Source organism: Brassica rapa, chromosome A10 (assembly GCF_000309985.2).
Source record: "Brassica rapa cultivar Chiifu-401-42 chromosome A10, CAAS_Brap_v3.01, whole genome shotgun sequence".
Lineage (NCBI taxonomy): Eukaryota > Viridiplantae > Streptophyta > Magnoliopsida > Brassicales > Brassicaceae > Brassica > Brassica rapa.
This window is the reverse complement of record NC_024804.2, coordinates 7878116-7901014: the sequence shown is the minus strand read 5'-3', so window position 1 is coordinate 7901014 and position 22899 is coordinate 7878116. Positions and strand designations below refer to the sequence as shown.

The 22899-nt window shown below is 43.3% G+C and overlaps 1 non-coding gene across 1 annotated transcript; it reads right to left on the bottom strand.

Annotated features, from left to right (window-relative positions):
• Window positions 1–1048: 1048 nt before the first annotated feature.
• LOC117129416 lies at window positions 1049–1154 on the bottom strand. Its single transcript, XR_004453065.1, has one exon. It is a non-coding gene; the product is annotated as a small nucleolar RNA R71 (small nucleolar RNA).
• Between the last annotated feature and the right edge of the window lie 21745 nt (window positions 1155–22899).

The window sequence follows — 22899 nt, the reverse complement described above, 5'->3', positions numbered from 1 at the left end:
AGTTACTATTGCTATTTTATTTAAACATTACAACCTTTAGAATTAATAAACACTAGATTTAATTGTTCCCTAGCTCCTTGTGGATTCGATCCCTAAGTACTACATCTGAACCTCTTTTGATGAGAGTAACACTCCTTAGGGTAATTTGAGTGGTATCAAATTTGGCGCCGTTGCCGGGGAGCTTTGATCGCCATTAGATTTAGTTTTATTAGTTCTTATTCTTTTCTTTACCCCCTTTTCTAATAATCTTTCTTTTTCTTGTCTTTTCAGGTGCATGCCCAGCGGTACCAGAAGCAACAAGGAGAAAGACTTGCTGTTCTCAGACGATCCTGCTCATTTGGAACGCACCATCCGTAGAGGTCAACGTTCCACATCGCTCGACGCAACCACTTCGTCGTCGATCGATACGCACAACCAACCGTCGACCGACACCAGACCGTCATCGTCGATCGATCCCAGTCGTTCGACAACGATCGATACTACACCGCGTACGTCGATCGATAACGTGTCGTCAAAAATGGTAAACATTATTATTCTAACTCAGGATGAGAACGGAAACCTGTATGACCAGGCCGGTCATCTGCGTAATGCAACAGGTCAGAAAATAGATGCTCAGGGAACTGTAATCCCTGATGCTGATGCTACAGGAGCTGCTCAACCTGTAGATGAGGACGCTCGATCGAAACCACTGGCCGACTACAATCGCCCAGATGAGTACTATTCCAACAGATCAGCGATTCGACTTCCGGAGATCCAGAAGCAGAATTTCGAGCTGAAGCCTCAATACTACACTCTCGTGTCGCAGATACCCTACTCTGGGTTACCGCACGAGCATCCTATGGACCATTTGGAACGGTTCGAGGATCTAATCGCTGCCATTCGGATGGAAGGAGTCCCCGAAGATTACCTGCTGTGCAAGCTCTTCAGATACACGCTGAATGGAGAAGCGATGCACTGGCTTAGGCAGCAACCCACAGATCTTTAACATCCTGGAGCGACATCAAGAATGCTTTCTTACGAAACTTCTTCGATGAGGCGCGCGCTGAAGAACTTCGGAACAAAATTTCCACATTCTCGCAGAAGGCTGGAGAGTCCTTCAAAGATGCGTGGATTAGATTTAGGTTTTTCCAGCGAGACTGTCCACACCACGGATTTAATGAAGTGCAGCTGCTAAGCACTTTCTTCCGAGGTCTCGCCTTACAGTATCAAATGGCTCTTGATACGGCGAGTGAAGGAAACTTCACTACTCGGAATCCGTTGGAAGCTGTGAGACTTATCGAAAACCTTGCTAACAGCAGCAGCACCAAAAACACTGACTCTGAACGGAAGAAGTCTGTAGCCTCTATCGGGAAGGAACAGATGGACGAAGTAAGAGCTAAGTTAGATGTGGTGCACGAACTTCTTAGGAAGCAAGTCTGTTCAGCTGAAGGAGAAGTAGCAGATACTGAAGGAGAAGAAGATGTGAACTACATCGGAGGTACCGGATTCCAAAAATTTGGAAACCAGGGCGGAAACAGAAACTTCTTTGGAAATGGCCAAAGAAGTAACCAAAGTTCACAATTTCAAAAACCCTTCAACAACAGCAAGAGCTACTCGAACTCTTACTATCAAAATCCACCACCCCAAACTCAGGAAAGCAAGATCGAAGAAATGCTTGATCGAGTACTGTTGGGACAACAACAAATCACCGTGGATTTCAACGGTAAGATAGACTCTGCCTACAACAATCTGAACACCAAAATCGAGACCTTAGGGACTCAGGTGAGAAAACTTGAAACCCAAGTAATTCAGACGGGCGAGACTATTAAGAGGCAAGAAGCTTTTGCTAGAGAAGCAGGAGCCGACAAAGGGAAACACCACGTAAATGCCATCATAGACGATGAATTCTGGCAAGTGGTGAGAAATGAAAACCTTGAGGAAGGAGATTTCGAAATCGAGAGCTCCATGAGTCTCGGCGGATCCCAATGGTGTCGACCGATGTCGATGAACTCGCATCGATCGACAGACCATGATGAAGATCGATGGACGGATTACTCCAGACATCGATCGACGTCGTCTGCCGATTCGACTGAATGCAATGCGGTTCGAATTCTAACTCATGAAGAATTCGCAGCTAAGCATCCTCACCCACCCTCCCCTTTCTATGAAAAAATCGATCGATCGGTTAACGCAACCATCGATCGACAGAGTGAGTCCGACGTCGATCGTCACAAAACACCTCCCATCGATCGACAGGCACCTCTGACATACCGAGTGCGGTTACCCTCAATCGATAATGATTACATCAATGCACGCAGACCACCACCTAAACCATTAGCAAACCCACCCGAACTAACACCCAACCCTTAAATAGTTCAACAGAACCTGTTCAAGAAGAACAAGAATCTGAAGAGAGAAGGTTAAGGAAAAGGAAGGAGAAGATTCCTAAAAACCTTAAGAGGAAAGCTAACGATAAGGAGATGGATGGTTTCACTAAACGAGTCCTCAGAATCCCAATCGATAAACCTTTTGATGAAGCTTACTTCACACACCGGTTGTGGATGTTCTTCAGAGAAACAAAGGTAACTGAGGAGGACATTAGGAGAATGTTTCATCAAGTCAGAGGAAAGATGAAACACAGGATCACTTTGACGAAGAAGAGTGATCCTGGGAAGTTTGCAATACCATGCATAGTCAAGGGTGTTGAATTTCCCCATTCAATGTGTGACACAGGAGCATCGGTTAGTATCCTCCCTAGAATCATCCCTCAACAGAATCCTTCACCTTCGTGGATCTTTCAGAGAAACGATCCGGAGGCATCATAAGAGATCTGGAGGTACTGATTGGCGCTGTAGATTTTCATGTCTTAGACATCGAGCTTAACTGGAACTCTTCACTTCTGCTTCGAAGATCCTTCCTAGCTACAATAGGAGCTGTATGTGACATGAACAAAAATAAATTGTGTCTAACGCTCATAGACCCAAACATCCACTACGATCCCATCCGACCTAAGAGAAAGGTAATTAATTCTGTGGATTATGGGAAAGAACTTGGCTTCATTGGCGCATGCCATTGTGGAGCAGAGTATGAATCGGAGTAGGAAACAGAGTACTCGGAATCGATCGACACCCCAACCTTTCCATCGATCGATTCCAATGTGTCAATGGTGACCGATGACCACAACAACACGTCACTCGACGTAATGCACCCACTTGACCATTTCGCTTCACCTAATCATTGCTACCAACATTTTGCCTTCCAACCTCCAACCAAGAGAGGACATGATGATTATTCCATAGGCAGTTGGGCAGACAGTGGTTTCCATGAAAGTTTTGCAGTTGACACTGTAATTACTTCACCTCATGAGGAACATACCGAGGAATACGATGAGGATTACTGGAAAGAACGTGCAATATAAATGTCTTTGCAGGATGAAATACTTGAAATACACAACTTCACCAACACGTTTCCAACATCGTTCGACGCTGTGCACTCCACATCGGTTGATACCCACCCTCGTCCAGCAAAACAACCGCTTACATCAACGCCAACCAAAAGGGCAAGCATCGATCGACGGTATCATGGAGACAACGATCGACAGGGTAACACCAACGTCGATCGATATGGATACTCCGACGTCGATCGACAGACGCTATGAATGTGGAAGCCGCGCTTTCGACATGTATGGAGACAGAAAGTTCACTTGGGAACAAAGGGACGAATATGGAGTCTACAAAGATGAGCGTGGACACGCACGAAGCGCAACTGGTGAGATGATACCTGTCACAAAGGACAACATTAGGAAAATACTGGAAAGAGCATCTCTTTTTGAAGAGAGCCACATCTGTCTTCCAGAACATGCCACTTCCTTCACACTCACAAGACTGGCACCAGAACTCTACACCAAAGAAGAAATCGATGAAATGGTGTTTGGTATTTGTGGAGCTCAGGAGAAACTGGGAGAGGAGCTCAAAACACTGGTAGATGAAACACATCAGCCTTTGGATAGAGGCTACAATGAGCTTTTCAGATGTATGGCAGATATGAGGACAGAAATTGATAGTTTAAGTCAGCAACTTGAGAAGGAAGCTACGACCTCAGCATCGATCGACGCACCATGTGCAAAATCGATCGACGTCAGTCTTCCTACAGCTCAGACCCTTGCAGAACCGCGATGCTCAACACAACATAGGGATGAATGGGAAGTCTCATACATCGACACAAGGATAAACGACGTTTACTGCCCTCTCAACAACAACGTGGACTGGCTAAGCACCAAAATCGAGCTACTACAGCAAGACCTGGACACCATTCGCAAGAAGGACCAACATCCAGCCACATCGATCGACATGTGCACCTTCACATCGCTCGACGCCAAAGTCTCAGCAATGAATGAGAGGCTGAGGACTTACGAGGATATGCATGACCGTTTTATATCACCAGTCATGATAGATTTAAACAAATTGTCTAGTCAATTACTTGATGCCCAAAAGGATATTGAGAACATTACTAATCAAAGTTTTTTGCAGGACAAATCAACATCGATCGACAGGCTAAGAGGACCCTGGATCGATGGCAGGAAACCTGTGGAGTTAATTCCTTACACAGCAGCAGAAGTTGACAAGATCACATCCAAGATCTACACTGCTCTAGACAACATGGAGGAACGACTTGACAAACGCTGCGATGACATCTACTTTCCATTCGACAACAAAATCAGTGGACTAGACAACCACGCAGAATGGCTACAAAAAGAAGTCAAAGCCATTCAGAGGCAACTCGCAGCTCAACATCAGATATCAGCATCGATCGACAAGAAAAAGGCAAAATCGATCGACGGCAACTCACCAAGATCGACCAACGAACACATAATCGCATCGATCGACGCCGAGTCTACAACAATCGGCGAGCAGCTGATACACAAGACAGTGGAGTCAATGCAAAAGGAACTGACAGATCTTTCAGCATGCGCCTATGACAACATAGGCTGGCACAAGGTCAGCATTGACAACATTCAAGAAAGGCTACAGAGCATCTCCAATGTACTTGGGAAGATGGATGACAAATGGACAAGAAATGATGAGGCCACAAGAAGTTTCATTGCATCTTGGTCCAGAATGCGCAGAGATGACGTGGATGCTTGCTTTCCAACAAGCAGCTGCCTCTCCACCCAATAGCCAGTCACTACCACAGTCAAGCTAAATGACTATAACCAAGCGCTGACTGGGAGGCAACCCACTATTAGGTATTTTAATTTTGTTTTATTAGCTAGCATTTAATCTCTTTCGTTTTATTTCTTTCAGATTTAGGAGACCCAAGTAGGAAGACCTGAATATCGACCGACGACGAGACGTCGACATCGTTCAACATAGGCAACCACACGTCGATCGATGTAACACTTACTCATCGATCGATATCTAACCCGGTCAGATGTATCTTACCTACTTGTTACATTTCGTACAGCATACATTTTTCATCATAACTCCGGCTGAGTTACACTGGGACAGTGTAATTTAAGTCTGGGGGGGAGATTTACTGATATAATTTATTTTATTCTTACGTAAAAAGGAATTTCAAATAAATTATGCTTAACTATCAAAAATAGGGACTATAATCTTATATTGGTTTAAACATGAATATCTAACCAATCTTTAGCACCATTTTAGATTTACTGATTGCAGATAGCACTAAAGATGCTAAAGCAGATCAACCTATAACCTACACACTTGCCTTGAACCGTATGAAGTAACCAAAGCTGATTTCCAACACTAAACCTGACATAACCGCTTGTCTTGGGGCTTGGTATACATGGGATCGGATTCTTCAGATAGGTCTGGAAGGTAACGCCTGGTTTAGATTATTTATCACATTTTCTCTCTCTAGATTCCGATCCTAGATTAGTTATATAAAAAAAATATATATATATATATAAATAATAATAATAATAAATAAAAAAATATAAGAAAGATCTATTGTTTAATTAGGATGAGTCTGAACAGAACTTGGTGGCTAAAACCATTAAGGCTTGATTCATAAAGACTCAAATAAAAGAGTTCGAAACGGGACTTGGATGCGGCAATCTTCAAGGCTCGCTTTCGCAAAGAACTCTTGGATATATGTCAAAAAGAAGTGAACAGAACTTGGTGGCAACCACCATTAAGTTTTGATTCATGGAAGCCTGTCCAATCTTGGTCACTGATCCTGCAATGGAAGCAGACTTTGACTCAAGAGAGAAATTTAGAGAGAGAGAAACTAGGAACTAACTTTTACCTGCAGCTCCAGATACCTGTCTGAAATCCTTGCATCCTGTGATCGATACTCCCAAGGGAAAGCATTCACTTTATATTTATGCTAAGAAATGAAATCAGTAGAGGGGATGTCAGACGTGAATTGATGAGTTGTGTTATGTTAGAAATGGTTGCTAAGCTAGGATATTGCATAGTGTGCTTTTGTGATTAAGACTGTTTAAATGTGGTTACAAAATTGTTGATGGAAGATTTCTATGTTTTTAAAATCTTAAGTTCCCAAATATTTTCAAACGTCTTTCAGAGAGACTGCCTGTATGTTTTGCTTGAGGACAAGCAAAAGGGTAAGTCTGGGGGAGTTGATATACCTTGGATTTGACCCATTTTTATCCATGGTATATTATTATTTTACTATATATATATATATATCTATGTTTTCTACTCTTCTTGGTATGTTTTCAGGTTCAGGTGCATTTCGGAGTAAAGCTATGACTTTGGAGCATTTTGGAGCATAAAGGACATTTCATCCGAACTTACCACTTAGAGGTCGACGAGAGGAAGAATAATTGATCGATGCGCATCAGTGCTGACGATCGATATCAGGAAATGCCTCGACAGATGAAGATTAATATCGATCGATGTACACATGTACCGTCGATCGATGTCGAGACACCAAACGCTTCATTTTGGATTCAGCAGACTTAAAAACCAAGGCCAAGCCAAATTACCAAAATGCTCTGACGAGTTTTTAACCTTGTAGAATATATACTGCCTAAGTGTTTGACGGCAAGGAGGGCTTTTACTTTTCTAGACCTAGTTTTGTTACAAGTTTCATTTGGGAGAGAAGATCACTTGTGATTGGAACTCCTTGTTTCTATTTCTTATCATTTATTCTATGAGTTTCTATTTACCCATTGATATGAATTTCTTTGCTATGTCTGAGTAGTTCAACTGTTAGATCCAGGGTTCAGATAGGTTTGTGGGAATTGACCCAAACTATAGATCTGCCTTGTTGTGATATTCATGATAGATTTGTATTCATTGCTTGTTTTAGCCTAGCTAACTAGAACATGATCATAGGATTGCATATTCAAGCACCCTTGTTATCCCATCCTGACATCTATCTATCATACTAGGATTGCTAGAGAGGGCTAACAGCCAATTTAGGATCTTGGTAGAGCATTTTCATACTCACGCATAGGCCTGGCTAGAACCCGTCGATCGATGTCCTCAACTGACAATCGATCGATGTTGGCAAGTGTATCGGTCGACGTCTTAATAGACTATCGATCGACACTCTCTTGTGTCTGCATCTAACCGGTGAGACACAAGATCTAGTCTGTTAACCAGTGGTGCGTGCGACAGCTGATCACTGAGTTAAGCGAATGAGCTCTAATATATCATGCATGCAACAGTTAGGCATCTATAGGAATTATAATCTCTAACACCTGAATAGTGGCCCTGCATCTAATATCATTTCCAACCTAAGTTACATTTTTTATTTACTCGTTAGTTACTATTACTATTTTATTTAAAACATTACAACCTTTAGAATTAATAAACACTAGATTTAATTGTTCCCTAGCTCCTTGTGTTTTCGATCCCTAAGAGCACCATTAACCCTAGCACTCCATGTGGAGTGCTTACTTTTATTTTTATTTTTTATTTATAGTTTTTTCTCAGATTAAAAAATAAAAAATAAAAAAAATAAAAACGAATCAATCGCAAGCCGCCACGTGTTAGTGGGACCCGCAAATAGTGCAAGCAACAGGTGCTTGTAATGCCTAATTAAGCACTCCTCTTTCTTCTTCTTCTTCTCTTTCCTATTTTTTTTAATTTAAAAAAATTTAAGCAACCCCTAAGCACCCTTGGTTAATGGTGCTCTAAGTACTACATCTGAACCTCTTTTGATGAGAGTAACACTCCTTTGGGTAATTTGAGTGGTATCAGCGGTTCTTAGACCAGTCGTCTTGCCGGGGAGTTGGTGGAGCTGCAGGGTAGATGGTCTGAAACCAAGGCCATGCTGACGGCTGTCAAGGATTCTCACTCCGCGAAAGTGTCGAAACTCGAGGTCGCGATAGGGGAGCTCGAGAGGGACCTTGGGAAGACGGCGAGTTCATTGCTCAAGGAGAAGAAGGCCAGGAAGGCCAAATCTTCGGAGGTGCGTCGGCTCCAGCGTCAGATCGAGGGCCATGCAGGAGTAGCGAGCCGCGGGATCCAAGAGGCCACGGATCCAAGAAGGGGCGTGAGTTCTGAGGATGACTTTGGTTAGATCTCTTGCGAGAGATTTGTTTTTTATGTTTTTATGTTTGATGTTTCGACCTTATATTGCCTTGTTTCATGTTTCGGGACTGGCCGTGTGTGGATTTGAATCTCTGCCGCTCCTCGGCTTTTTATGATGAGATAATCAAGTGGTACTCTTTTTTATGAGTTAGTGTATAGTGGGGAAGGAAGGTGATGAGTTGTCTTCTCATATCCTTCTTCGATGTGGAATGTTTCATTTGAGATCTGTTTCGAGAGTTCTTCCGCGAGATATAGGCTTCGCGGGATATCTGAAGATGTCGAATATAAACATAGAGGCATGGTTTTACGATCTCGTATCTTTTTGATATCATGCCTTGAGAACATGATACATGATCCTATGAATATTGCGGTTCCATGCGCTGTATTTGAAGCTGAATCTCCTATTCCACCTGATAGACGTATGCAGTTCAGTTCTTACAATGAGATATTGGATGATCATCAACACATAGAAGCTTCTCAGAGAGGGTTGCGATATAGAGAGGAAGTCGATAAGGGCCCGGCATAAGCAACATCGATCGATACCGACCGGATACCATCGAACGACATCAACAAGCCGGCATTGATTGATACCGCTCGGATACCATCGAACGACATCAACAAGCCGGCATAGATCGACGCTACCACTTCTCCATTGATCGACACTAGACGCGTATCAGAGCATAAAGAGTTCGAAGTGTGTGGAAATCTTAGGGATGGAGAAACCACCACGCGATCATACAAGTCTGGGGAAAGAAGAGGAGGAATTGGAAGAAGAAAAAAAGAATCGTGGGGGATTCTCAGTTATCATTGATTCCTCGCTTCTCAGATGGTGTCAGAAACTCCAGAGTGCGCAGCAGATGCTTCTCAAAGCCATTTGCAAAGGTTCGAGCACTCCTTGTTGCTGAGATGATAGACATAAGAGAAGAGTCTATGGAGGAGGCTTTCACAAAATAATGATAATGTTTCAGAGACTAGAAACTGAGACTTGTTTTGGAGCGAGTTCTCATCCTCATCCGGACTAAATCAGATGTCCAAAGTCAAGCTAAATGACTATAACAAAGCGCTGAGTGGGAGGCAACCCACTATTAGGTAATTTCATTTAGTTTATGTTAGATTGTTAGTGATTTTTGTTTTATTTTTATGAAACCAAAAAAAAAAGAAAAAAAAACGGATGAACAGTAACGACGGTACTGTAGCAACCGCACTGTAGCATCGATCGACACTGTAGCAAGAAAATCGATCGACACTGTAGCAGAACATCAGGAGCTACCGTAGCAGGGCATTGTAGCAGTCACTGTTCATCGAAGAAAAAAAATTAGAATTGGTTAGTTGTCAATTACTAACTTTTAGTGTTTTATTTATATTTGGTAAAAGGAAAAATTCGAGGAAGACGAGTTTGCACGAGGATCGACGATGACTGCGCAGCATCGATCGACAGAGCATCGCTAGCATCGATAGATCGCCACATAACTGTGTCGATCGACAGAGCTTCAAGAGTATTGATCGCCACTTAACTGTGTTGATCGACGCTCACCATCAGCGAGCAAGTATACCGTTTCACCTTGTTAAATATTGTCCTTATGTTTTATCTCCCCACCAATCTTTGACTGTATAACACTAGAGATAGTATTGTTTAAGTATGGGGGAGGTTCTACTAATATTGTGTTCTAGTTAGGTATTTAAAAAAAAGATACGGGTAGACGATTATAAAAAATCAACCGATAAGAACATGTCGATATCGATCGACAGTAGAACACCTGCAGCGACCGATGGTAACTCCTTTCCATCGATCGACACTTAACCCGGTCAGGTATATCGTTCTAACTTGCTAAATTGTGTACTTATGATTAGTTCTCACCAAAACCCCGACTGGATATACACTGGGGATAGTGTAATTTAAGTCTGGGGGAATGTTTTCTGATATCCAGTTTATTGGGAGTCTTATCAAAATGTTTTCAAAAGAGTTTTATTAAGTCAAGAAGAGGATAATGAACTTATTAGATATTTGCTAGTTATCTAACCATTCTTTAGCACCAATCTAGACTTATTGATTCCAGATCGTACTAAAGATACTAAAGTGGATCAACATGTCAACTATTCATACTTGCTGAGATTGTTTGAAGGAACCAAAGCTGACCTCCAACACTAAACCTGACACAACTGCTTGTCTTGAGGCTTGGTATACATGGGATCGGATTCTTCAAACAAGTCTGGAAGATAAGCTTTGCGTAGATTTTTACCACATTTTCTCTCTCTATTTCGACCTGATTTATAGGTAGAGATATTTATTTTCAAAAAAATAAAAATAAAAATAAAAACAAAAACGAAAGAAAAAAAAGAAAAAATATATATATATATATATATAGTGGAATCCGAACAAGACTTGGTGGCTACAACCATTAAGGCTTGGTTCATAAGAATTCCAACAAAAAGAATTCGAACGGGACTTGGTGGCGGCAATCATCAAAGTTCGATTCACATGAATTCTTGGATATTGGTCAAAAAGAAGTGAACAGGACTTGGTGGCAACCACCATTAAGGCTTGATTCATGGAAGCCTGTCCAATCTTGGTCATTGATCTTGCAATGTAAGCAGACTTTGACTAAAGTGCGGAATTAGTAGAGAGAAAAGATATGAACTAACTTTTACCTGCAGATCAAGATACTTGTTTAAAAATCCTTGCATCAGGTGATCGATAATCCCAATGTAAAGCCTGCACTTTTATTTATGTTAAGAAATGAGATTGGTAGAGGGGAATTTCAGGCAGGATTTGCTAAGTTGTTGGCTAGGTGAATTTGGTTGCCAAGCTAGGATTTGGCATAATGTGCTTTTGTGTTTAGGATTTTTAGATGTGGATTGCAATATTGTAGAAGTGATGATTTTAAGTTTTTAAATCATGTGAGTCCCTGCTGTTTTCAAACCTCCTTTTGAGAGACAACCCGTCTGTTTTGCTTGAGGACAAACAAAATGGTAAGTCTGGGAGAGTGGATAGACCATGCATTTTACCCACTTTTAGCCATGGTCTATAAGTGTTTTAATATATATTTACTACTATATAAAGTCTATTTAGTGTATTTACAGGTTCATGGACGATTTGGAGGAATGTGGTGAGCTATAGATGGATACATTCCAACCGTTATGATTGGGTAGGTCAAGACCCCTTCCAGGGCCTTCTTCACCAAGACCCCATAAACCACATCGAGGAGCTTGAGGATCTCGTGTCAAGGAGTGAGCATAATGAAGTGTCTGAATACCACATGCTCTGCAAGATCTTCCCTTATTCTATCTCTGGGGATGCATTCAGCTGGTCCAGTCAACTGCAACCAAGATCTCTAACGAGCTGGGATGACAATGAAAGAGCCTTCCTTTACTAATTTCTTGATGATGCTGAAGCAACTCGAGAAAAGGAGAAAAATGATAAATGGGACAAGTTCTTGGCATCGTTAGATGAGGAGTATATGATTCCAATACAGCTGCTCGACGACATTATGGCAAAAAGGGATGAACAACATGGATTTGGAGAGCCGAGCAAAGGAGAAGAAGCTGAGACAAGTTATCCGACCTCAACATCGAATGACACCAGCACCTCAACAACGAACGACACCAGCCCCTCAACATCAAACGACACCAGCACCTCAACATCGATCGACAGTAAGACCTCAATGACGACCGACGACAAGACCTCAACATCGATCGATGAGTCGACACAGAAGAGCACCGACGTATCAAGTTGTGATCTTGTCCCAGAGGTAGACGGAGAGATAACTATGGAAGATTTATTGGAGCTAGAGGATGAGGCACAACCTGAGAATCTGGATCACAACATGGAGAAGAAGCTTGATGACCATCAACACACTTCAGAAAAGGATCTGGAAACTTCAGTAGAGGCTAGCATTGATCAATACCCACCCGATTGCATCTATCGACACTCATTCTACATCATCGATCAACAAACGCCCTACATCATCAATCACCACCCACCATATAGCATCAAGCTACACCTACCCGATTGCATTGATCGACACACATGGTTGGATGAACTGGCAGGATACATAGTCGAGCTGGAACAAGTTGAGGAAAGGATATACATGTCTAAGGCCTCACACCTTACTGTCCCTAAACATCAGAGACCACCTATCTGGACACAAGAAGCTGATGGGTTTCACAACAGAGTGAAGAGGATACATGATCATGTGAAGATTGAGGTTTCATGCGCTGTATTTGAAGCTGAATCTCCTATTCCACCTGGTAGAAGTATGCAGTTCAGTTCTTACAATGAGGTATTGGATGATGATCAGCACGTAGAAGCTTCTCAGAAAGGGTTGCGATATAGAGAGGAAGTCGATAAGGGCCCGGCAGAAGCAGCATCGATCGATACCGACCGGATACCATCGTACGACATCAACAAGCCGACATCGATCGACGCTACCACTTCTCTATCGATCGACACTGGACGCGTATCAGAGCATAAAGAGTTCAATGTGTGAAGAATTCTTAGGGATGGAGAAACCACCACGCGATCATACAAGTCTGGGGGAAAGAAGAGGAGGAATTGGAAGAAGAGAAAAAGGATTGTTAGGGGATTTTTGTGTAGGCTCTTTGTGAGTACTACGGAACGATGGACATGCTAGTAACCCAAGAGTATTTGTATGTATTTCGTGAGGATTTAGAGAGGATAATAAAGAGATAGGCTTGAATAGACTTATATTAGGTAGAATAAGCAAGATTACAAGGTATTGAGTAATAACTCTAATTCTTGCCATCTAACTCTAGTCTCTAAGCCTAGGAGAAGTCGATCCCTTGCTTTAGCGTTTTAGTAGCTCTTATATAGTCGTCTAGGAGTCGGTTCCATTAGGTTAAACTCTTCCATATTCGAAAATATGGAAGGTTCTCCTTATCGGAAGTTTTCCATTTCTTGGAAGGGAGCTCGGTTCCAAGGACCGAACTCGGGGTTCCTTCTAGCGGGGCCTAGAGCATTCCCTTATCGGGGACTCAGGGGTCTGGGTCCTGCCTTGAGGCTGGAGGAAATGATACCGGGGTATTTTTCCCCAACAGTTTGCCCCTTATTTCTTGATTTTGTCATCAAAGTCGGGGAATAACCTGTGCATTCAAGTCAACCAGGGGTGCTCATTCTCAGCAGGCTCCCCTTAGGCAGGACCCCGTTCCACTGGTCTTGCTATCCAGGGTTCCACTCAAGCCGGAACTTATTCTGAACCCAGGTGAGGATCGGTTCCTTCGTGTTTGACCGGAGTAGTTTCTTCTATCTTCTAGAGATGATGGGACCGGAACTCTGATGTTAAGCCGCGTACCGGATGGAGAAGTTCTCGCTAGGGGAATTCTGGGGCCTATGAGACTGGGATGCGTCGATTTGAGGATAAAGGTGGGGACACTGCTTCCCTTGGCGCCTTTCCTTTTTCCAGATTGGCCGTTTCTTTCATAAGGGATTCTTCTGAGGATTTGGAAATATATGATTTCCTTTTCTCTGGCTCTAAAAAGGAAAGAATCAGGCATATATTTAGGGTGCCCGATGTGTAGAGTTTTGTTCATCCCTTATTCAAGAAATGAACTCTGATATTCCTGCTTCACTCGTGGGTGGCCGCGTAAGGCCTTGTTGCCTGTTTGCTGATCTTTTCTCTTCCCCTGTCGCTTCTTTAGGAGAGGTTTCTGATACTGATAGCAAAGCGATCCCAATGGCACCTTTGAAGCAATGTGGTTCCCTCGTTCTCGACGATGGCCTGTGCTCTGAAATTCAAGAGGGAGGTCTGAAAGTGATACAAAGAAAGTACGGGACCGATTCTTCGGTGCAGATGAGGAGTTCCTTGGAGTTTGAGCGCGCTTCTGATGGGGGGCCAGGCGAGATAGCTATTTTCCTTCTTTGGTTGTTGGTCTGCTGACAACTGGTTTTGTTTTCAGATGTGTCTCATCCGGTATCCTTTCTTGGGGAAGAAGTGGCGAGAAAGATGTTAGCGATCCCTCGATGTTTCCGTGGAGTGCAATTCCTGATGAGCAAGGAGGTCCTGCGTCATAGTCGTCTTTGGGTAAATTTCTGCTTCTTGGTCCCTTCTTAGTAGAATTTCGCCTTGGTAGGGTCTCATCTCTTCACTTTTTACTTCTCAGGGAATATTGCGAGACTCCCTGCTTCTGTCCTTTATGACGAATATCATCAGCCTGGAACGCGAAGAAGACGCCCTTTCTATGGGGAAATCGGCTAATTCCTACATCAACAAGGATCAACGGTCCCGATCAGTACATAAACATGTTACCTGTGCGAAAACATACATCAACTAGTACAAAATTTAATTTTCATACATGAACTTTCAAAATTTGGTTTTATCATACATTGACCTAATTTCCGTTAGTCAAACGTTGAGTTGTCGTTAACCGGTAATAGAAAACCGGCTAATTCCTACAACAACAGGGACCAATGATACATATCAATACATAAACACTTTACTTGTACAAAAACATACATCAACTAATACAAAATTCAAATTCAATACATGAACTTTTGAAATATGGTTTTAACATACGCTAAAGCTTGATATTTACCTAACTTCAACTAGTCAAATAATATCGAAGATAAATTGTCTGTCACGTATTGATTAAGTAAGGTTTTTAATGTATTATGTGGTAATTAAACTGTATTACGCGGTAATTGAATGAGAAAAATAAATCATGTATGTCAAACGATTTTTTTTGTGTGTAATTTATTAGTTAGTTTTTCTCTTTAATTTTTTCTTCAACTTTTACGACAACAGAAAACACTAACACCAAAAAAATGAAAGAAGACAAAATTGAACAAAGAGAAAAGAGAATTTCTTCGATAAGCTAAACATTTTCATTTCTCTCTGTCAATTACTACGTACTATGGTTGCATTTAATTACAAAATAAAACTAACATTATTTTCAACAGATTTATTACATCTTTTCTTTCCTTATTTTCACTCAACTTAACTACTTTATTAATTGCATTTTTTTCAAATAATTTGACAGCATGTCTTATAAAAATATAAAACAGAACTTACCTATTTTTAAGTGTTTTATTATATCTTTTACATTTTTTTATACTTCTTAACTACTTCATTAAGATATGGATATCAAGTATACGGTTGGGTATGGATTGGTTCTTTCGGATATCAAATTTTTTTAGGTTTTGAAATTATGCTTTGTTCGGGTATTATAAAATTTTGGGTGAGATTCGAATAGGGTTTTTCAGATCCGGATGGCTTTGGTTTTTATGTATAGGAACATAATAATTAACAAAAATTTATATATTTAGGAATGTCACTAAACAATTTATAAAAAAATTAACAACAAATATCCGCACGGACGCGCATGTCAAGCTTTAGTGTATGTTAAAAACAGATTTCGAAAGTTCATGTATTGAATTTAAATTTTGTATTAGTTGATGTATGTTTTTGTACAGGTGAAGTGTTTATGTATTGATCTGGACCATTGATCACTGTTGATGTAGGAATTAGCCGATTTTCTGTTACTGGTTAACGACAGCTCAACGTTTGACTAACGGAAATTAAGTCAATGTATGATAAAACTAAATTTTAAAAGTTTGCGTATGAAAATTAAACTTTCTAGTAGTTGATGTATGTTTTCGCACAGGTAACATGTTTATGTACTGATCGGGACCGTTGGTCCTTGTTGATGTAGGAATTGGCCGATTTCCCCCTTTCTATGCTCCCCCACCTCGTTTGACTAGGGAAACATCGCCAGCTGCTAGGATTAGGCCGCTCCCCTCCAGGACCGCGATTGGAGATGCACCACTAATGGGCGTTCGGCAGAGGCATCTTACTGAGTTGTTTCTTCTTCGTAACCGGGTGCAAGATATGGTAGCTCAACGTGACTTATTGATTTGGCAGGTGAGAGCTTCGGCTAGATGGGAGCTTATGAAGGAATGGCTGGAAGGAAGAACAGAACGCTGGGATCCCAAAGAAGCATATCGTTGGCGTCTGCTTTGTTCTGAAGGATCAGATCATAACTTTGGAGGGTGCCCTCAAGTAGGTTCGAGGTCCGCTGCGGAGTCTCGAGTCTCAGCCGGTCCACCCTTCTAGATGTTTGTTGCTTTTTGTCGAATATGTTTTTCTTTGAATAATGGCTTCTTGTTGCCCTTCTTGATTCTCCTTTGGAACAATGCTTTTTCGTAATGAATTTATTTTCCGGCAAACCATGTTTCCTTCTTTCCCATAAGTTCGGAATTGAGAACTTAGCTCTGAGGGTATAGGGCCCGGAAGTCTTTTAGGGATCCGGAGGTTTTATCTTTGGATCCTGAGATCGTAGTCGGGCCCGGGGGTTAATAAGAACCTGGAGGTTTACCTTTTCCAGACCCTGAAGAAATTTGTTCAGGACCCGGAGACTGCATGGGGACCTGAAAGTTCTTAATAACCCGGGGGTATTCAGTTTCAATTTTAAGGGACCCTATTCTGCCATCCTAGGTGAGGCCACTCCCGGTACCTGTTGGGATTTCGCATTCTACCGCTCAGAAGCTGGTCACTATCGAGTTCCCGTGCTGCATGTTGCTTTCTGCAGAAAGCCACTATCAGGCTTAGAGGGTGCTGGTGTGGGTGAAATTCCATGTGCCAGGCTTTGCTACTTTCCACGTCTGGAGAAGTAGAATATTATGTGGTGCTCCCGGACTTTTGCACTTGCTCAAGGGAAATTATTCCTCGTGTCCCCTGTATTATTCTAGCACATGGCGTTTTAATACAGGTACTTTCACATTTTTGGTATTTTTTGTTTGGGACCCCGATATGCATGAGGCTATACAGGGGTTTTAGGTAGTATTGACGGCATACTCGGGCTTGCGCAGACCCATTCCTACTTTATGTCTCATACTCGTTTTGTTTTTGCGTGGTCGTACCACTTGTCATTAAGGGTTGGCCAGGATCGAAGGTCACTTGGACCTGATCAAGCTCATTTTCCCCTTTAAGTATTATGGCATTCCTACTACTCTTTTATAGTCGAAACTATTTTATTATATAAGCTTTGTCCGAAGACGTTTCAGCGTACATAGGAGTAGGAAAACATAATGCTTAAATAATAAATATAGAGAATATGATCTAGTGGTCTTTATTAGAAATGATAAGCTTTAAGGTGTAGGGCATTCCAGCAATTGGGTTGTATTTTACCTTTGGTGTTTTGTAGCCTGTATGCCCCTGCTCCCCGTACCTCGGGGCCTTTCCACCCGGGGGTGAGTTTCCCCGTTGTCTTCTCTGTTCGTTGCAGGACCCAGTCGCCTTGCTGAAAGGTTCTGGTTCTTACCTTCTTGTTGTAAGTCTTCGCTACTTCTTGCTGGTAAGACCAGTTTCTCAGTCAGGCAGTTTCTCTCTTTTCGTCGAGTAGATCAAAACTTAGTGACATTAGCCGGTGATTTTCTTCCTGAGAGGTAGTCCCCGAGACTGTGGTCTTTACGTGCATTTCGGTTGGGATTATGGCCTCTGCTCCATATACTAGCGCGTAGGGGGTTTCCTGGGTTGCTGTCTTGGTTGTGGTCCGATAGGCCCAGAGGACTCCGTGCAGCTCCTCTGCCCAGTTTCCCTTGGAACCTCCAAGCATTTCTTCAACATCTTCACCACGGTCTTATTTGTGGATTCCGCTTGGCCGTTAGATTGGGGGTGTCGCGGTGTAGCAAAGGATAGTCTGATGCCCCAATCTTTGCAGAACTCCTTGAAATTGTGGCTCGTAAACTGGGGGCCGTTGTCGGTGACGATTTCTTCTGGAACCCCGAACCGCGTGATTACATTCGTCCATATGAACTTTCTCATCTGGAGTTCGGTTATTCTGTTGAATGCTTCTGCCTCGATCCATTTCAAAAAGTAGTCTGTTACTATCAGGAGGAAGACCTTCTACCCCGGCGCCATGGGAAACTTTCCTACTATATCCATGCCCCATTTCCTGAATGGCCAGGGCGAGCTTATGGACTTGAGGTTCTCTGCAGGCAGTCTGGAGATATGGGCGTGCCTTTGGCATCTGTCACAATGTTTAGCTTTTTGGTTGGCATCATCGGCCATCGTGGGCCAGTAATAGCTTGCTCTTTTGGCTCTCAGTACTAGGCTCCTGCCGCTGGAGTAAGACCCGCAATCTCCCTCGTGTAATTCCACTAGGATCTTAAGTCGCTTCACGGGGTGTAACACATCTCAAATACGGGCCAGAGAACGACCTTCGGTATAGCTTTCCCTGAGAGAGACAGTACCTAGCGGCCTTCTTCTTGGTTTTCCTGCTCTTGTTGCGGTCTTCTAGAAGTATATCGTCCTCTAGATATCGGACCAGGGGAGTCATCCAGGTTTCATCTTCTTCGATGTCGGAAATCTCTTCGTTTTGTGGTTCTACTAGGGTGGCTGGCCATTGGAGCACTAACAGAAGGATGCTCATCTGGATCTTGGTCTCGAGGGCGGACCCTAAGTTGGCCAGAGCATCAGCTTGTGAATTCTGCTCCCTGGGGATTTGAGTGAGCTTGCAGATTTTGAACTTCTTGATGAGTCGTTGAGTGACTGCCATATACCGGATCATGCTGTCATCTTTAGCCTGATATTCTCCCTGCACCTGGTTGATAATCAGTTGGGAGTTGCTGTAGATTTGGATATTCTCTGCACCCAGCTGGTGAGCGAGCGATAGCCCATCGATCAAGGCCTCGTACTTGCTTTTGTTGTTCGTCGCTTTGAAATTACATCTTACAGCTCTCGAGGCTTGTGTTCCCTGTTGGGGACGTGAGTACGATCCCTACGCCTGGAGCCATCCACATGCAGGATCCATTCTCTTTCTTCCTTTGTCCCACTCTGAAGGCGTACCTCCTGTTCGAGAGTCGGGAGCAAAGCAAGAGAAAATTCGGCCACAAAGTCCGCTAGGGCCTGGGACTTAATTTCCGTAGCGGGCCGGAAGATTATGTCGTATTCCCCAAGTTCAACTGCCCACTTTGCTAATCATCCGGAGACCTCGGGCTTATGCATGACCAGCTTTATAGGGAAGGAAGTGACGACCACCACCGGATGAGCCTGAAAGTAAGGCCATAACTTGCGAGCGGCAACCACTAGGGCCAGGGCCAACTTTTCTAGATGACTGTAGCGAGTTTCTGCATCCAGAAGGGATTTGCTCACGTAATAGATTGGCAGTTGCTTGGTTCCCTCTTCTCGAACCAGGACGGCGCTGACTGCGTGCTCTGAGACTGCAAGATATAGCAGTAAGACTTCGCCGAGCAAGGGTTTAGATAAGAGAGGGGGAGTGGTAAGATAAGCCTTGAACTCCAAGAGAGCCGACTCGCATTTCTCGGTCCATTCGAAGTCCTTTGGCTTCTTGAGGGTTTCGAAGAAGGTGTGGGACTTGTCAGAGAGCCTAGATATGAATCTGCTTAAGGCCGCCATTCTGCCGGTCAGCTTCTGGACTTCTTTCACGTTCCTCGGGGAAGGGATTGAATGGATAGCTCTGATCTGTTCTGGATTGGCTTCGATGCCCCGGTGGGTTATAATATACCCTAGGAAGTTTCCGGAGCTGACGAAGAACGAGCATTTAGCTGGGTTGAGCTTCATATTATATTTACGGAGGGTAGAAAAGGCCAGTTGTAGATGCGAGATATGGTCCTCCGCCTCTAGGGATTTTACCATCATATCGTCAATGTAGACCTCCATAGTTTCTCCTATTTGATCCGCAAACATCATGTTCACCAACCTCTGATACGTTGAACCAGCGTTCTTTAAGCCGAAGGGCATGACCTTGTAGCAATAGATCCCTCGAGACATCATGAAGGAGGTCTTCTCTTGGTCTTCGGGGTGCATGAGTATTTGGTTGTAGCCGGAGAAAGCATCCATGAAGCTCATTAGCTGGTGTCCAGCCGTAGCATCGACAAGTTTATCGATGTGCAGCAGAGGGAAAGGGTCCTTTGGACAGGACTTGGTGAGGTCTGTGAAGTCGATGCAGACCCGCCATTTTCCGTTTTTTTCTTGACCACGACCACGTTGGCTAGCCACTCTGAATATTGCACTTCTCGGATGAATCCCGCCTCAAACAGGTTCTTGACCTCTTCGTTGATTATAATGTCTCTTTCCGGAGCGAACTTTCTTCGCTTATGTCTTGTAGGTTGGTGTGAGAGATCCACCTGCAGCTGATGCATAATGATCTCGGGATCGATCTCGGGTATGTGAATGTGGGACCACGCGAAACAATCGGAATTGGACCTGAGAAAATCTTCTAGCCTTCTGCTTAATCCCTCGGAGAGCTTCGAGCCGATCCTGATGTTACGAGTTGAGTCGCCTTCGACTAGTGGTATGTCATCCATATCTTCGACCTCTGGCTCCTCCGCATGCGGAACTTGAGACTTGACTTGCGGGGGTGGTGCGGTTTTTATTTGTTTCTTCAGAGCGACATGGTAGCAGTGGCGGGTGGTTTCCTGATCTCCTCTAATCGCCCTAACGCCCCAATGAGTGGGGAATTTTATTGTCTGATGGAGAGTCGAGGGAATTTCCTCCATTCCATGAATCCATGCTCGACCCAGGATCACGTTGTAAGAGGAATGACAGTTGACAACCAGGAGCCTAGTGGGTAGGCTGACCCCTTCAGGATGGATAGGGAGAATGACCTCTCCTGTTGTTTGTTTGACCTCCCTGCTGAATCCGACAAGGGGGATTATTTTACGTATCAGGACTTCCATCTCCAGCCCTAGACCTTGGTATGCGGTCTGGAAGATGATATTACTGGAGCTGTCGCTGTCAACCACTATTCTTTTAACCAGACAATTTGCTATAGTAAGCGAGATGACGAGGGCATCGTGGTGTGGCACCAAGACTCCCTCTCGTTCTTCGGCGGTGAAAGTTATTTTGTCGATCTCGGGACATTCTGACTTGACCCTTTCGGAATTGCCCCAAACGTCATGGGCGTTATCCTGAATGGGGGCATGGTTTACGCTGCACGCCTCTGGTCCTTCGGAAATGACATGGATCGTCCTGCCTCGTAGGCACGGCAGGACGGGCTTGGCTTTGACGAGCTCGCTTGTCCAGCTTTGCAAATTGTCGGATAAGCCTTGGGAATCGGTCCCTCTTCGAGCGGCTTCGGATAGCTCGCCACGTTTGTCCATCGCCATCATCACGTAGTTAGATTACTCCCCTCCTTCTAGAGCCAAACTGTGAGGGGATTTTTGTGTAGGCTCTTTGTGAGTACTACCGAACGATAGACAGGCTAGTAAACCAAGAGTATTTGTATGTATTTCGTGAGGATTTAGAGAGGATAATAAAGAGACAGGCTTGAAGAGACTTTTATTAGATAGAACAAGCAAGATTACAAGGTATTGAGTAAGAACCCTAATTCTAGCCGTCTAACTCTAGTCTCTACGCCTAGGAGAAGTCGATCCCTTGCTTTAGGGTTTTAGTAGCTCTTATATAATCGTCTAGGAGTCGGTTCCATTCGGTTAAACTCTTCCATATTCGGAAATATGGAAGGTTCTCCTTATCGGAAGTTTTCCATTTCTTGGAAGGGAGCTCGGTTCTAGGGACAAAACTCGGGGTTCCTTCTAGCGGGGACCTGAGTGTTCCCTTATCGGAAGTTTTCCATTTCTTGGAAGGGAGCTTGGTTCTAGGGACCAAACTCGGGGTTCCTTCTAGCGGGGACCTGAGTGTTCCCTTATCGGGGACTCGGGGGTATGGATCCTGTTTGGAGGCTAGAGGAAATGATACCGGAGTATTTTTCCCCAACAAGTATCATGGGTGATTCTCCGTTATCATTGATTCCTCGCTTCTCAGATGGTGTCAGGAACTCCAGAGTGCACAGCAAATGCTTCTCAAAGCCATTTGCAAAGGTTCGAGCACTCCTTATTGCTGAGATGATATACAAAAGAAAAGAGTCTATGGAGGAGGCTTTCACAAAAGAATGATAAAGCTTCAGAGAGTAGAAACTGATGTGGGAACCGAAATTCGCACTGTTAATTTCTGTTTAAATAAGGAAACTAGGAAAACCCTAATTTCCCAGAGGTCCCAGATATCTGCTAATACCACACGCCAAGCAATCAGAATACGAGAATGACAACGATAAAATATTAGAAATCGTAAAAACAGCAGAAAGGTGTCTTATTCCGAATTCGCGTATGAGCGTTATGATATACCTTGGATTTGACCCATTTTTATCCATGGTATATAAGTATTTTACTATATATATATATATCTATATTTTCTACTCTTCTAGGTATGTTTTCAGGTTCAGGTGCATATCGGAGTAAAGCTATGACTTTGGAGCATTGTTGAATATAAACATTGAGGCATGGTTTAGGGATCTCGTATCTTTTGATATCATGCCTTGAGATGTTAGAGACCAATGCGCTGGGTTTAAGGCAAGACCTAGGTTTACTTTCGGTTTTAAGGTTTGTGCGGTGACTAGCCGGCTATAGTTTTTCCTGTTGCGA